The following is an 18,274-nucleotide window of genomic DNA, read 5'->3' as shown; positions in this document are numbered from 1 at the left end:
AATAAAAAAAAATGCCCAAAACGATTCGTAGTCAACAACGGATCATTGTAAATAATGTATATAATAAACTACTGGAAAAAAACGCTTGGGGAATGAAACCATTTCGCTAAAAAACCATTTCAAATTGACATCTAGTCTGGTAAAAATAAGCAGTAATTATAGTTATTAATAAACCTACTAGACACTGGCAAAATTGTCCTCCAATGGACAGAGCCATATTTTTCTAAAAAAACAACCAACCAAACTTTCTAGGTATATCGGATTCATCGATTACGTGAATTACAAAAGAAGGTCGTTCCTCCTCAGGTTTTAGGTCGCCAAAGAAAAAGAAAGCATTGTTCCGACTATACTGAACTATTGCCATATAAATAAGAACAACAGCGCCCTCTTGACAATAGTCATATATATTTTTGGTCTGGTTAAGCTATATCAATATCATTGAATCGCGTCGAAGTCAAATGATAGTAAGGGCAACTGAGATGACGAATTTAAAATTACGTTCAACACTTTTCCACCCATTTCCGTACATAATAATTGAAAGAACACCTTTACTTACTTTATGACCTTTCGAAGTTTCCGCAAGAAACAAAGTTAGATTGTCGATTTGCTCTTGAATCTTCTTTTTTTCAGAAAGTATCTTTCGATTCTTTTTTAGGGTTCCGGAGCCAAAATGGCAAAAACGGAACCCTTATAGTTTCGCCATGTCTGTCTGTCTGTCCGTCCGTCCGCGGCTTTGCTCAGGGACTATCAATGCTAGAAACCTGTAATTTTGCACGGATATATATGTAAACTATGCCGACAAAATCGTATATTAAAAAATTTAAAAAAAAATTTAGGGTACCTCCCATAGATGTAAAGTGGGAGTGATTTTTTTCTCATCCAACCCTATATTGTGGGGTATCGTTTGATAGGTCTTTTAAATCAATTAGGGGTTTGCTCAGACGATTTTTCGATTCAGTGATTTGTTTGCGAAATATTCAAATTTAAAGTGCAAATTTTCATGAAGCAAATTTTCAGGATAGTAGTAAATATATCAAACTTTCAAGGAAAACTATAACGGCTAGGTTTGCTTGAGAATTATTAGTAGTTTAAGAGTAAATAGCAGCCTAAGGTATAAAATATACCTAAACTTGGAAGATTTCGTATAAAATACGTAATTCTTAGAAATATATTACTTAATTTTTTCGTAATGGCTACGGAACCCTATTTTGAGCGTGTCCGACACGCTCTTGGCCGGTTTTATATTGAATATGCAGAGGCCTGCAGTATCGATATGATTGCGGTGAAGGGTTCGTCCAAATTATGTCATTACTATTGGTGATAATTTGTAGTGGAACGAAAGTAGTAGCAAACATACTATTTTCGTCAATTGCTGTATTTGAAAACAATTTTTTATATAATGACTGACAGGAAGAGCCGTCGAATCCCCAGTTTCCTCTTAAAATGCATTCTACTGTTTGAACGTCTTTCTTTTCACATAATTGACCTTCCTTAATACTTCGTCAGTTAATTGAAAAATGCGCTTAAAAGTGTGCTGCACTAAATTTTGAAGTGGCACAGAAGATTTGGTCTGGGTAACATGTTTTTTTTTGCCTCAAGTAGTTTATAATAAATGGTGGATATATATCGTTGCCGCGTTTTTTTGAGTAAACAGTACACACATAACAACAATAGTTGGACATTATGGTACCGCAAAGTTTTTTGTAGATATTGATATATTTTTTAATATCGTAGAACATTTTTTTGTTCTATGATCAACAGTTTCCACAGCGCATGAGATGAAAGATGTTTTACGGCAACCTTTTTTTACACTTTGAGTTATGTAACGTATTGGAGTTTTAGAACGGAACCCTATTTTTTTCTGGTATTAAATATAGCCTACGGCACTTTGGAATAATTAAACATTCTAATAGTGAAAGAATTTTTAAAATCAGCCAAGTTGGTAGTTTTGAGTTAATTCGTAACAAACATCCAAAAATCCAAATCTTTCCTCTTGATAAATAATATTAGAATAATATAATATAGATTGCATCGTTGGATAGGTAAATAAGAGTGCGGTTTAATTAGTGTTAGCGATATTTTGTCCCTGTACTTTTTGATGTTCATTTCTCCGTCAAGATATTTCGGATGAAAAAAATCGCGGAATATAATCGCGGATAGTGGAATTATTTGTGGAACAAACCAAAAAAAACCTTTAAGAAATTGTACGACGATAAATCTCTGGAAAGCTCACACCTTTTCAATAAAACATGGGCCGAGGGTTTACAGACTTGTTTTGTGAATACAATTACCCTATTTTTGCTTTTATTTCCTTGTTTACATCAACGTGTCCATAAGTTGTTACTTACAATATGTTGTAGTAACATTTTAAAGTTGTTACTTCAATCAAATATTACTTTTTTTTTATCAGATCCATCAATTTTGTAATATAAGAGAAAAAGAGAATAAATAAACAGATAAAAACAGATAATTAAAAGCTGCTAATAATATGTCAAAGTCACACATGGCATGTCTGAAAATCCTAAACTATTAAGCTCTACAAAGAGACACAGAAAGCACATAGACAAAGATGAATTTAATGATTATTTAGGCCGCTTGTAGACGTCCATTATTTTCACCGGACAACGGACCGCTTTTTTTTGCCGGACTTGCCAACACCGCAAGCCATACAACACCGCAAGTCCGGCAAAAAAAAACGGTCCATTGTCCGGTGAACGTCTACAAGCGGCCATACAGTTACGGTAAAACCGGTTAAGTTTTCTAGTCACTCGTCTGTTGGTTTATCTGTAATGACGTGAATATGTAATTAGGTTGACTTAGTTTCTGACCTTGACTTAAATAGTACATTACTGCCGAGGCTGGGACAAAGCAATTCGTGGATGAGTAGAGTTTGACTGACGAAGCGTAGCTGAGTCCGTCAATAAATACGAATCCTCGGATTGCCATTTCTGCTGAGTCCTTTTCTCCAATAATGCGAGGAAATAAAGCAATATTGTTAAATTAAATGCTTGGGCACGGTTTTCAATTTTTTTCCCTTATACTTTCCTGCGATACTTGTTTTTTATTTATTTTTAAAGTACATGCCATTTCATTGGATATAATAATGGAATTTAGAAAAATATATGTTATACCTATCAATAAAAAATATAATATACAGTTGAATGCAAATGAAGCTTTTTATTATTAAATTACGGTGTAAAGTGCTACTGGACGCTTTTTAGTTAATTCAGTCATTTTCTTTTGTTACACTTTTTTTCAGTTTCTTAAATTGGGCTTTTTCTTCGCCCAAAGACTGAGCCTTGCAGTGCAACGAGGCAACGCCGCTAGCGTCTTAGGTACAATGCCCCGCGCTGCGCTGCCTTTGGAAGAGGAAGCCCGTTTTAGTTAATTTTGTGTTTTTTATTTTTATGTAAAAATTCAAAATTGTGCTTGAACTCGAAATATACCTAAAAAACAAATCAGTGACACTGTTCGAGACATTTTCAAAGACGCTGTTTCTTCCTAAATTAAATCTTAGACTAGGAATTAAAAATAAAAAAGGTAAAAGGAAGTTAATCTTCAGGAATATTTGACTGTTTAGATTGGCTTATCGTTGTCAAAACCTGAATTTAAAAAGTTATAAAAATTGTACAGTAATGGAATTTCATACAATTTCCCGTCGCTTGGAGAGCCCGGGAAGTGATTTTTATTTTTATTTGTGGCAGTCTATAAGGAAGAACTTCGCGGACTATGTTTGCGACAGATAGGCGGACATTTCCGAGCATATTGCAGAATTTTTTTTTTTATCACGCTTACAGTTAGCTTCACTAGTAACTAAGTATGTCAAATGTATGCATGTAACGGAATCTTTCAACGTGATTTTTTCACCTACTTTTTATTGTTGTATTGATACGACATTTGGCAATTATGCGTGAGTAGTTTAAGTGATAATACAATAATATGCTAAAGTATTTTTTTTTAGTATTTTAAATAAAGTTGTCATAAACTCAACGAACTAGTAACGATTGTGGTGGAGATCGTTGTGGAAGGCCTATGCCGAGCAGAGCAATAGACGTCTTTAAGTTGAAATGATGATGATAATCAAGAGAAAGTTAATGTGGTATTGCAATTACCAAAAAGCCAGCAGTCAAAAGTCAAAATATCTTTATTCAATTTAGGCTATAACAAGCACTTATGAAAGTCAAAAAAAATCTACCACCGATTCGGAAAAACCTCTGTTGAGAAGAATCCGGCAAGAAACTCAACGAGGTATATTTTTTTTAAACAGATTTACAATATTATTAAATGATATGTATACATCACAAGTATTTCACACAACTTTATTTTTAACACAGTAGGTTCGCTATTTCGAACGGAATTATTTCCAAATATCCCTGTCCATGATATAATCATTAAACTATCATTAAATAATCAGTAGACTAATGCCATTTGTAATGTTTGATTATACGTGTATATAATTATTCATACCTAAGGTGCTAAAATCATAATTTATATATATATATATATATATACTTCTATACTAATATTATAAAGATGACAGATTTGGATTTTTGGATGTTTGTTACGAATTTACTCAAAAAGTACTGGACCAATTTAAACAACTCTTTCTCTATTAGAATGCTAAATTATTCCAAAGTACCATAGGCTATACATTTATTACCAGAAAAATTAGGGTTCCGTACTAAAACTTCAATAATGTGCCTCAAAGTGTAAAAAAGTTGCCATAAAACAGGTTTCATCGCATGCGCTGTGGAAACTATTGATGATAGAACAAAAAAATGTTCTACAATATTAAAGAATATATCAGTATCTACAAAAAACTTTGTCCTATGTCCAACTATTGTAGTTATGTCACTACAACTACTTTTTTTAATTTTAAAAGTTGACTGATATGCCGACTAAAATCAGAACAGGTTATCCATACCTTTGTATTATTCCTTAGCCAAATAAATAGTTTAATATTTCATATGGTTTCGATACCTATAGATTACTTTTTAGGGTTCCGGAGCCAAAATGGCAAAAACGGAACCCTTATAGTTTCGCCATATCTGTCTGTCTGTCTGTCCGTCCGCGGCTTTGCTCAGGGACTATCAATGCTAGAAAGCTGTAATTTTGCACTGATATATATGTAAACTATGCCGACAAAAAAGTATAATAAAAAATTGAAAAAATTGTTTTTAGGGTACCTCCCATAGACGTAAAGTGGGGGTAATTTTTTTTATCATCCAACCCTATAGTGTGGGGTATCGTTGGATTGGTCTTTTAAAACCATGACGGGCTTGTTAAAACGATTTTTCGATTCAGTGATTTGTTTGCGAAATATTCAACTTTAAAGTGCAAATTTTCATTAAAATCGAGCGTCCCCCCCCCCTCTAAAATCTAAACCAGTGGGTGGAAAAATTTGAAAAATTCAGGATGGTAGTAAGTATATCAAACTTTCAAGGAAAACTATATCGGCTATGTTTGCTTGAGAATTTTTAGTAGTTTATGAGTAAATAGTAGCCTAAGGTATAAAATAAACCTAAACTTGGAAGATTTCGTATAAAATACGAAATCCTTAAAAAAATATTACTTAAATTTTTCGTAATGGCTACGGAACCCTATTTTGGGCGTATCCGACACGCTCTTGGCCGGTTTTTTTGAATTACTCAAATCGGAAATTCCATTCAAAATATATTATGAATTCAAAAATATCAATCTAACAAAAAAATGCATTCAACTACCTTTGAGGCTTTGACGCGCCGGGTGTTGTTTTTGGGAAATGGCGCTGCAAAATGTGTGTGAAGTGCCCTCGATTAGAGACCTTTTTAACCGACTTCAAAAAAGGAGGAGGTTATCAATTCGGTTGTTTTTTTATGTTTATTACCTCAGAACTCCGTGATTTATGAACCGATTTGAATTTTTTTGCGTTTGTCTAGGAATGCTTTTAGGTCCCATAAGCACCAAATCAGGATCTGATGATTGAATCCTAAGGAAATCGAGGGAACTCTTTAAATTTTGTAGGGACACCTATGTTAACTTTGATATATTTAGTAGTAACTCTTGCATTTGCTCTTAAAAATCATCATTTGGTGAAGTGGACCTGATGATGAAGACCACAGTTGACCATCGGAGTTACTAGATACTCAATAACAAGTATTTCATGGATTGAATTTCAAATACTTTAACACAGTTGCTAAGTAATTTATGCTCCTCGTAATGCATATGGTGAAATGGAATGGGTGGTGAAGCATCAGGAATCCTGCTGGCTCGTGCTTGAGGAACCGACTTCAGACTGGTAGAAAATTATTTTCGTCGTTTATTGTAGTCGGTTTAATTTTTTGGTTATAACATTTTTTAGAGTTCTGTGCCGAAAGAGTAATAAAAACGGGACCCTATTACAAAGACTGAACTGTATGTCTGTCTGTCTGTCACTAGGCTGTATCTCATGAACCGTGATAGCTAGACAGTTGAAATTTTCACAGATGATGTATTTTCTGTTGCCGCTATAACAACAAATACTAAAAACAGAATAAAATAAATATTTCAGGGGTGCTCTTTACGGCAAATATGCACAGAATATTAATTTGTATTAAACTTTGAAGATTTTTCGTAATGGCTACGGAACCCTATTTTGGGCGTACCCGACACGCTCTTGGCCGGTTTTTGTTAATGTTGTACCTATAGGTACTTAAGTCTGACCCGCACTTGGCCGGTTTTTTTTTTTATTTAGGCCGTGCGAAGCCGGGGCGGGTCGCTAGTATAAAATAAAACAATAAACGATCATTCAGTCAATATTTTTGGTTAACTACCGTTCACAGTACTTATCAAGTCATTGTGACCGAATGAATAGACGATTGTGTTTCGTGGCAATCACACAGATTACAAGTGAAATTCCTAGCGTCCAAATACTAATGTTTACGAGTGCTATCTATACTCAAGTGGGTGGATCAACTATTTATTGTTGTTATTCTGTCCCGTCAGCGGGGGGACGAAAGAAGTAGGTACAGTTTATAGAAGAAATTTTGTGTCCCATTATACCTACTACAATGCTTATTTTATGACCAATTAAGGAAGGGGCTTAAACTACCACAAAAATACATGTTTGGCAAATTTTAATCCTATAAACAAATACATATCTTTATTAAATTGAATTACAAACTATAAAAATTAAATTAAAATTACAAAATTAAAATTAAATCAAACAATAAAACGAAATTAAATCACCTATAAACTTACTTAGGAGAATGTAACTATAGTAACGAGTGACCAGAAAAAGTTGATCGACGAAGTATTTAAAACAGGGTTAGACAGGGACCGGGTCAGGGACAGGATTCCTGATAGAAGTCAATGCCTGTCCTCTTACTTAAATAAATAAAACAATCCGGCTGCAATTAAATAGTAAATTAATTAAAATAATAATAAAAAAATATCACGGGACCTATCATGATCTAGTCCCAAAGTAAGCTTAGCATAGCTTGTGTTATGAGCTATGAAACCTGAAAGAATCACTGAATATTTTAGCATAAACGATTTGGTTGGAATTCACGGTAGTAAATTCCAATGTTTTCATTACTCATAAAATTGCAAGGTAGTCGAAAATTTTATTGCAATGTTGACCAACAAACAGGAAACGCACAGCTCGCTTGCTGGCGTTAAAGTTTAAAAAGTTAGGAACTCGTTAAGTTCCTACCTCACCATGCTATTGTTTTCCGACTACATCTCTACTGAACTACACGCAATACAGCAGTTTTCAGATACTCTCCACTCCATCACGCTTTGTTTTTTTTACGACAGAAAAACACAGCAGATAGTAACGAACGTTCCGCGCTTCACTTGTCAACCGACACTATATATCATGGCGTGGCGGCGACCGCCAAAATGAAACGTGCCTTGTCCGCGTGCAAAATCACTACAAAGGTGCATTTATACTGATAAATGTCCCACAATGTATGCACGTAATCGGGAGAGAGCGAAACAGTACTCAATCAAACCGATTGAATCGCATTAAAAGTGATTCGATCAAACTGAACTCGCGTGTTCGTGTCCCCAGTTGTAACATACAATAGCATTTTAGCTATAAATAACAAAAAATATTGTACCTATTGTTTACTTTGTCTGGATTTTATAGCACGTAGTTCGATCACATAATATATCGCATAAGTAGGTATTGTGAAAAATTCTGAAAATTATTCAACATTAACCTGTGGGAAACCTATTAAAAAAATTTGCTGTCGATAAATAATTCCTATTTAAGAATGGTAAAAATATAAAATTAAAAATAATAATTCTGAATACTATCTGATTTCTAAGACATATTTCATAGAAAAGCCTTTAATAACCGCTTATGGTTTTAGTTGCTAGTGAATTACACGTTACGTGGAGTCTCATCTCACAGCAAAACATCTAGTTATCGTATGTACATGCTGATTTCTATGTAAATGCACAATTTGATTGTCATTATGACGTACCCTTTGCATAATAAGTATAAAGCTAAGTCGCTTTCCCTCTGTATCTATGTACGCTTAGATCTTTTAAACTACGCAACATATTTTGATGAGGTTTTGATCAATAGATAATTATTAGTACCTGAATAGTGACTCAAGAGGTATGTTATTAAATTTATGTCATGTAGCGACACGTCTCAATTCTGCGTGGGTGTAGTTTTGGAGAAAGTAGAGAAATAAATTGTGAAGTTGTGGCCTGATTGTAGACTTTTTTAATTGTTTTGTCTCTTTTTTTTCCAAAGTTGAACCCGTGCGAAGCCGTGGTTGGTTGCTAGTTAACTTAAAAGAACAAATTGTAGTGTTTAGACAAATCACATACAATAAATATTGCGAGAGTTCTTATCATAGGCGTTCAGGCGGCACCATCAGAGTAGTTAATTCAAAGCGCTACGTAGAGCCATTGGCAGTGAAATCGTCCTAAAAACGACTCGTTTCAAGGCAAAACACGTGTCGGCTGAAATATTTGCTGTAATTTGGCTAAATCGATCCGATTTATTGTTGTGCTTCGCCATTGATATGATCTGAATATTGAGATTCGGCCTCAACCCTCATCGGATGTTTACTGGCGGCGTTGTTGACAATAAAATGTCTTAAGACACGAAAAAAAAACAATTATTACACAAAGCAATTAAATTAATTAAAATTTTATATTTACTTAATCGTTAAATATTTACAATGCGAGCTCTGTTCAAACATTTAGATTAGACCGGCTATATTTCGCTTAGATCAAGTTTGTGAAATGTACACGAAATTTTTGACTGCTTGGTAGCGCAGCCTCCCACGCCTTTTCATTTTGTTAAACATACATTTTTAGGTTAGAGAAAAGTACGTACATTATTTTATGTCTATTACATACTCCTTATTTGGACTTGTATAAGTTTCATAACTTATCTGGAATTTTTGAAATATGTTCGGTCTTTTACATATAATATGCATGTACACACTATATCTGCTGCTCAATATCAGTCCATGAAGCAACGATGAGCATTCTGTTTATGTTTCTGAACTTAATTTATATAATCAGTAATAACTGATACTAAGTAGGTAGGTAAGTAAATTACATGTAGGTATAGTCAGGGCTGAGCAAAATACATGATTTGCTTTAATTTAAATACAAATTACAAAATACTATCCCACTAATATTATAAATGAGAAAGTTTGTAAGTCTGATTGTTTGTTTGTTACTTCATCACGTCTAAACCATTGAATCGATTTAGATGAAATTCGGTACACAGATAGTTTGAGTTTCGGAGAAGAACATAGGATAGTTTTATCAGGGAAAATTGCATAGTTCCCGCGGGACAGCAATAAACGAATTCTACGAGGACGGAGTCGCGGGTAACGGCTAGTTAAGAATAAAAAGTAATCCAGCCCAGCATGGGCTAAAAAGCAGAGTAAAAGAAGATTAATCAGTAAAACCAGAGTTTCCTTTTGATTTTAGTCAGCGTTGCCAACTCTAAAGATCGACATATGTAGCGGTCGCCATTTTGCTTACGAAAACTATCGAGCGCTATTTGCTTCAGAACGCGCCCATTAATAAGATCGCTAAATGAAGGTTAAATGTATTTATGTTAGAATGTATTTTGGAGCCTTAAAATACTAACAACTAAATACCTCGGCGTCATGTATCTGAAATACGAATTACAAATTACATTATAAGCAAGCAAGTAATTGAAATACACATACCAAATACGTATTTGTATTTTAATTACAAGTAATTCAAATACTGCCTAACCCTGGGTATAGTTGTAAAATACTAAAAATATACTCGTATATAAGAAAGTATGTTAAATCGGACACTTAACTACTTATATTGGAATAGCTTGTTAGGCTATAAGGCTTGACGTGGCAAGTCAGCGTGACATTTAGAGAATTTAATAATGCGAGCTTGGGATTTACGGAGCTCTAAAGACGTGAAACGCTTTAGCTAAGACTTAAACAGATTATTGATCTTTCGGAGTCTTTGTCAGGTTCACATTTCATAACCAAAGTCGACTTTTTAAAACCATCGAAATTTATATTAATATTTTTGAAATTTTTACCTATAGTATAAGTAGTTTGCAAATCGATATGAAATGGTATAAAGCATGATTTCTAAAAGTGATATGTTAATTATCACTTGTTTTCTAGTAGACTACTATAAGAATTATGACGTGTTTCACTGTGAAAGCTTTTCTCAGAAAATCTCATGGCAGAGACACCAATAATATAAAATAATAAAATCATTAATTTCAGACAACATACAATAATAATAATAAAAAGACAAAGAAAACTTACCTAAGAAAACATAACTAAATATATCTATATGTTACTATAAAAATAAAAATTATAAAAAGAACACCCCGTCCCAAAGATCTGCCTGTGGCAGAGTTCCCATGATGCTGACCGCATTACCCCTTTGGACCGCAAGTGCGATCCGCTGGGATAAACACGTACCAGCTCTTGGGTCCTCAGAGGTGTCGATCAACCGGGAAGAAAGGGCCTTTATGAAACACTTCATATCGGCTGACTAAGGCCCTAAAGTCTCAACAGCAAGCGCCGCAAACTCGTAATATTTTAATAAAGAGGAGTACTTGCGGCGCTTGAGTTGGGCCTGATCAGCCGCAGCGCTGGCTTGTGAGCTAGTTGCCTGGATGTGGGACAGAGCGAAAGTATCAACGCATGTAGCGTCCCACACCAGGGCCCTACCGAGCTTCCACGGCACCAGGGTGACGCCGTCTGGACGCTTGCCATCGTCCCTTGCCATGCCAGCCGGCTCTAAAGCGGTGGCAAGCGACCGACTTACTATGTCATTTATGGTGCCATGACGGTACATACGGCCGGCGCTTCTAGCACACGAAAGACCATGTCGTCCCAGTTGATCGACGTTTTTGCCACACGCGCAGATATGAGGAATGCATATTCTGGCCCCAAGTCTCATGGAAATTGCTATCCGCAAAGTACTTGGGTCCAGAATAGTGCCAATATTCCTCGATGGCAAGGCGTTCAGCTAATGGCCTGCCTCGGGTGCAGAAACAGCTAATAAATAAATATAAATAAACATACAATAAATTTATCAACATGTATCAAAAACTAAACATGAAACTATTCAGGGGTTGAATGAAACCAAAGCATGTTAAATGCCCTCAAAATCTATCGGCCCACAGAGGTATACTCTGACTCCTAGATTGTACAGTTCAACAAACTGATCAATATGCCAAGGTGGAACTTTATTATAATAATAATTAATAATAATAATCAATATCAATATCATTCTGATTTTTCTTTGATAAGTATTAATGTTCCGGTGGTGTTTTACCAGGGTTGATGCGTGATTGGACAATAATATTATTTTCTCAAACATGCTCGGAAATGTATGCGTTAATGTCACGAAATGGAGACATGAAGTTTCTCATTTATGGCTCCCTACCACCTCCCTACATAACTTCTTGGCCTAGCCCATGAAGTATGTATGAAAATCCATTATTGTCCGCTGCTCTAACTTTTTAATTTTACTTACTAACATTAAACTGACAAAGGAAAAATTACGAACAGCCAACCACCACTACTCTATAAGCATTTGCGATACTGCGATGCGATGCGATGCGATGAGAAGCGATGCGATGCGATGCGATGCGATACGATGCGAAGCGATGCGAAGCGATGCGAAGCGATGCGATGCGATGCGAAGCGATGCGAAGCGATGCGAAGCGATGCGATGCGATGTGAAGCGATGCGAAGCGATGCCAAGCGATGCCAAGCGATGCCAAGCGATGCCAAGCGATGCCAAGCGATGCCAAGCGATGCCAAGCGATGCCAAGCGATGCCAAGCGATGCCAAGCGATGCCAAGCGATGCCAAGCGATGCCAAGCGATGCCAAGCGATGCCAAGCGATGCCAAGCGATGCCAAGCGATGCCAAGCGATGCCAAGCGATGCGATGCGATGCGATGCGAAGCAATGCGATGCGATTGGATGGATGGATGGATGGATGAAATATTTCCTCACATTGTTTGAGAAAAGCACTATACAAGCCTCGGCCAGAACAGGGATTGCTGGACTCGTTTTATCCGGCCTCGTCTACGACTCGGCCGTCTACCCCGAACTCGTCCATCAATCCCTTACTTCATGGCCTCTGCAGTAATGTACTATTTCTCAAACATGCTCGGAAATGTATGCGTTAATATCACGAAATAGAGACATGAAGTTTCTCATTTATGGCTGCCTACCACCTCCCTACATAACTTCTTGCCCTAGGCCATGAAGTATGTATGAAAATCCATTATTGTCCGCTGCTCTAACTTTTTAAATTTGCTTACTAACATTAAACTGACAAAATAAAAATTACAAACAGCCAACCACCACTACTCCGTAAGCATTTGCGATGCGATGCGATGCGATGCGACGGACGGACGGACGGATGGATGGATGGACGGATGGATGGACGGACGGACGGACGGACTGATGGACGGACGGACGGATGGACGAAAGGACGGACGGACGGACGGACGGATGGATGGATGGATGGACGGATGGATGGACGGATGGAAGGACGGATGGATGGACGGACGGAAGGATGGACGGACGGAAGGACGGACGGACTGATGGGCGGACGGACGGATGGATGGATGGATGGATGGATGGACGGATGGATGGATGGACGGATGGAAGGACGGATGGGTGGACAGATGGATGGACGGACGGACGGACGGACTGATGGACGGACGGACGGATGGACGGAAGGAGGACGGACGGACGGACGGATGGACGGAAGGACGGACAGACGGACGGACGGACGGACGGACGGATGGATGGATGGATGGATGGACGGATGGATGGATGGATGGACGGATGGATGGACGGACGGACGGACGGATGGACGGACGGACGGATGGACGGAAGGACGGACGGACGGACTTATGGACGGACGGACGGATGGACGGATGGACGGATGGACGGATGGACGGAAGGACGGACGGACGGACTGATGGACGGACGGACGGATGGACGGAAGGACGGACGGACGGACGGACGGATGGATGGATGGATGGATGGACGGATGGAAGGACGGATGGATGGACGGACGGACGGACGGACTGATGGACGGACGGACGGATGGATGGAAGGACGGACAGACGGACGGACAGACGGACGGATGGATGGATGGATGGATGGATGGATGGATGGATGGATGGATGGATGGATGGATGGATGGATGGATGGATGGATGGATGAAATATTTCCTCACATTGTTTGAGAAAAGCACTATACAAGCCTCGGCCAGAACAGGGATTGCTGGACTCGTTTTATCCGGCCTCGTCTACGACTCGGCCGTCTACCCCGAACTCGTCCATCAATCCCTTACTTCATGGCCTCTGCAGTAATGTACTATTATTAACACACGATATATTTACAATAAGTAACTAATATTATCAAAACAAAATATTACAAGTATGTACATGAATCAGTTTGTTCGACAGAGTTAAATTTTATTTTACAAGAGACAAAACAAAGCTACAAAATAACTTCAAAATAGCAATTCACATTATGTAGGTGTATGTTGCAGAATCAGGGGAAAGAGAGAGAAATCTTGACAGATTTCTTGTCAGATCCTACTTAATATAATAAATGTGAAATTAATAAATTGTATTGTATATGGTTTTACCTCTAAAATTTACGTTATGTCAAACCAACAACAGTAACTGAATGATGTAATAATTTTCGTATTATTTTTATATCGTTATACTACCGGGTGGGCCCTGATACAGGAGCAAAAAATTAAAACACAGGTTCTGCTACTCAAATGGAACTACTTTAGTTCTGCAACTTTCAAAAATTAAGTAATTTTATCATTATGTTTATTCCAAATAAATTAAATGTTATTTTCAAAGTACGGCATCCAACAGTCTAAATGACGTCGCCTGTCCTGTCGCGTAACAAAATGACGGATTTCGCAATACATTGCTTGTCCAATTAAACTTTAAACTATAATAAAATGCATAATACAAGTTATGTTAAAAGTTATAGAACTAAATTAGCTGAAGATGAAGAGTGGAAGCTGTAGTTTCATTTTTTGCTCCTGTTACAGGGCCCACCTTGTATACAATATATGTATTGCGCAATACGGTATATGTCTTATATATTATTATGAAACTATAGGTACACAGAAAGTGTTTAGCGAAGAGAAAACATAAATCAGTTAAAAATTTGATTTATAGTGATTTTTTGAAAAATCTATATACCTGTCTCTTTCTCAAACGCTTTTCTCTATGCAGCAAGTATGGCGCTACTAGCGTGTGACGTCACATGCCAGTATGTCTTTCTCTGTCTAATCTTGGATTTCAAACCTTTATAACTTTGTTATTTGTAAAGGTAGCTTAAAATTTGTTTCTCAATTCGATAACAGGCATTGTAAAGTTTTAATTTATAATACATATAAAAAATAGTCAAATACCGAATTATTTTCCATACATAAATAACTCTTATTATCTTACACGTAGTATTTGTCGCTGACCTCATTAAGTGTTGATATGAAGTCGCAGTATACCAACATACTTGTTAATGAGTGCTAACCAACATGTTTTACATTTTAATTTACAATACTGTTTGTCAGTCAACAAAATGACTAAGCAAAGTCCCAAATAAGCACAAATTGTTAACGTGCCAGCCCAGTCGGCGGAAAAGTACAACATGTTAGCTATTTACTGTAAGAGACAAGCAACGAGCGTTGCTGTTCGGATATTGTGTATGTTTATACTATCATAATCTTAAATCAAATTTGCAATCATACTTAAGTAACGTTATACTTACTAACTTTTGTAATGAGATAATGTTCTTGTAATTTCTGTTAGTAGTACAAAATTTTAAGTATTACTTATACGAGTATATTTATATTTATGTAAATGTAGCTTACACCCACATCTTTGTCTTTGTGATTTGTGAGAAAATATATAGCAGGAATTACTGACATTGCTAATTAATCGTTGCTACTATTCTATTTCTGATTATTTACATGATAATTTTAATGCTTTTAATAATTTTTGATATTTACAATTTTAAATTATAATGGTAATGATGATATGATAATAATAATGATGATATGATAATGTTTAAATTATTTTAATGGATTAATATTTTTGCTTGATAATAGAATAACAATATAATATGTAATTTTATAACAAATTGAATTTTGTATGCTTGCAGGCAAAACATAGCATTTTGATACTTACCATATATTTGTTACCACCACTGTAATCAGTTACACCTATGTTTGCAAATAAATCACTTTGACTTTGACTTTGACTTTGACTTTATATTTTTTGAACCTTTATTCCACGGCTTAGCTCCCATGAAAGAATAAAAGCTTGGCAGCTATCCGTCCCCAGGGAATTTAGAAAAATCCTTTCTTAGTGCTCCTCTGTGACTCAAGGACTATGTGAGCTAAATTTCAAGCCTCTAGCTTTAGTGGTCTAGGCCGTGAGTTGTCTGTCTGTCATGAATTTTATCATTTTATGATAGGATCACGGAATTAGAGTTTAATAAAAGTAGTGATGGAGAGACAGACAAGCATTCTATATACCTCCCACGTACTTTTCTATAAGACAGTCAATTATTCTTTCACGTAATCACAGAATAACTAATAGTACTACCGTACAGAAGGGACTCTCTCGAACAAAAGTCAAGTTTAGGGATAAATCGTTGCCTACTCTTACGACTTGCACGCGAAATTGAAACTTATCATGTTACACGAGCGTTCATATTCCGTTGGGCACCGTTGACTCGAAACCGGTTTGGCGCCAAGAGCACAGGGTTCCCACTGGCCGATGAATAAAGATAATAGTGGGTACTAATATGAATTCAATAAGCTACCTTTAATAAATAAGTACTTAAATAAATTTTAATGGCTAAAGCTACAAAACAACAATATTTCATCAGCAACAGCAACCATTTGGTAGTAGGTACCTCTTTGTTCAATCTTTAGTGATATTTTTGTTTAGTTTGTTTTAAGTTGGCTTGACAAAGTCCCTACTTTCTTATAAACAAACATTTGAGCAAACTAGTTACTTAGGCAATTGTAATTTGTTTTAAAATGGGTCTAAAGTGTTTACTTTTAGGTGAATTAAACGGTATTCAATCAATAAGGAATCGACTTTGATTGTAAACAATACGAAAATGTACTAAATAAGTACCTATGTCGTAAAACTATATTCCTTTAGATGCCCTAAAATCCTTGTAATACCTAACAATCTTGTTCTCATTGTGCACCTACTACTCTTACAGAGTATTTAACTATAATATAATGGTTTAAATTAAATGCAAGAAAATGGCTACTTACCTTTCAATTTCTATCTCTCGGAAGGTAGAAAAATGATAATTCCGATTCTTTTATCTTCTTTTTATTTATACAGCCGTAAACAATTTCGAAGTCATAGTTTGCAAAAAAAATAAGTTGGTAGATACCTACACAAATCACGCGCGACGCGTCCAGCATGCGAGCTAAGCGGCAACCCACTGCCGTGCACCCAATGGTTGGGTGCGCCGGCCGCACGTACCTAAACTGCGACGTGTCCAACCCCTGACTTAATATGGCACTGAGGTCTCCAATAATAGGTAGCACTAAGGGTACGGTTGGCAGGAGTTGGTAGTTGTGAGTGCGTGAACATTTTCATGTCATTTTGTACAGATGTCAAACTCCAGGTTGCCTCACAACAAACGGAATGTATCGATAAGGTAACGACCACAAGTGCTGTAGTGGACCATTTTGGCAACTGAAATATATATTTTTACTGAATGTAAACAAGTTCTGAAGCTTAGTGCGATCAACTTGGACCGCGGAATAATTGTGAAGCGGCTGCGAACCTCATATGAAGAAAGTTTGTGGACGTTCCAAAGTTAGCCCCTGAGTGGAACTTGAATGGATCTTTTGCTGAGAAGAGAATTCTTTGCAGCATAGTTGTCATCCAGTTGGACCAGCTAGTTATTTTGTAAAACTAGAGGACGAATTTTGTTATTATATCTTATGTAACACACATGATCTATCTTGAATATAAGATAATGTCTTTTTGCTTCAATGACGTACATACATGAATGCAAATCTAAAAACGGTATAGTAGTCGATATTTTAATAACAAACTCAGGTTCATTAAAAAGAGAGACTATAAAACAGAGTTTTTAATAACACTCCGAAAATAATGAGACAAAGTGTTTAGCTTGAAATGAAGAGGGTAGAAAATTCGCAAAGTTTTTTGTTTAAATTTTCCTACACAATGCGCGCGTGATGCAAGCAAATTGAACTTATCGTGGGATGGTGGCTGAGACGAAGGTGGGCGTTAGGCGTCGACATCGCACATTCATTAACCACTTCGGTTCTTTCAGGGTGAAGCCAAATTTGTTTTAGATAATAGTATAAGTTTAGTAAAGATCGTGCTAAAGCGTGTTTTAAAACTATAAATATATTCTCTGCTCCAAACCCCGTATTATTAAATGCGTTGTTTACTATACTTTATCACGATTTTCAGTTCTGATACTGTAAAGTTAAATTCAGATAAATAAAATCGAAGCTTAAGGATGTAGTAAAATTTAACATTCTTTTGTTGACGTTCATGAATTTTCCCAACCCATTTAAAGTTTCGATAAAAACGAAATTCAATTACAAATAAAAACAGTGAGCAACGCTGCTTTTGATAGTACAGCCTCCATAAGCTTGACAAATTCAAATTAAAACGAGAACGAGGAGTGAGCCAGGGTGATACAATCTCCCCAAAACTATTTACATTTGCCCATGGGACCTGTCTTACCGTCTCGCTTGGGG

General features: G+C 36.5%; 1 protein-coding gene across 2 annotated transcripts in view; it reads right to left on the bottom strand.

The window, feature by feature from the left end:
- Positions 1-16,933, bottom strand: part of Prx2 (Peroxiredoxin 2) — a 51,443-nt gene extending 34,510 nt beyond the window's left edge. For both annotated transcript variants that reach the window (XM_074092897.1, XM_074092900.1), the window contains exon 1: positions 16,799-16,933. The gene's annotated coding sequence lies outside the window, so the exon portion shown is untranslated. The remainder of the gene's footprint in view (positions 1-16,798) is intronic.
- Positions 16,934-18,274: the final 1,341 nt, after the last annotated feature.

The sequence above is a fragment of the Choristoneura fumiferana genome, chromosome Z (assembly GCF_025370935.1).
Source record: "Choristoneura fumiferana chromosome Z, NRCan_CFum_1, whole genome shotgun sequence".
NCBI classification, from domain to species: Eukaryota; Metazoa; Arthropoda; class Insecta; order Lepidoptera; family Tortricidae; genus Choristoneura; species Choristoneura fumiferana.
This window is presented reverse-complemented; position numbering and strand designations above follow the sequence as displayed.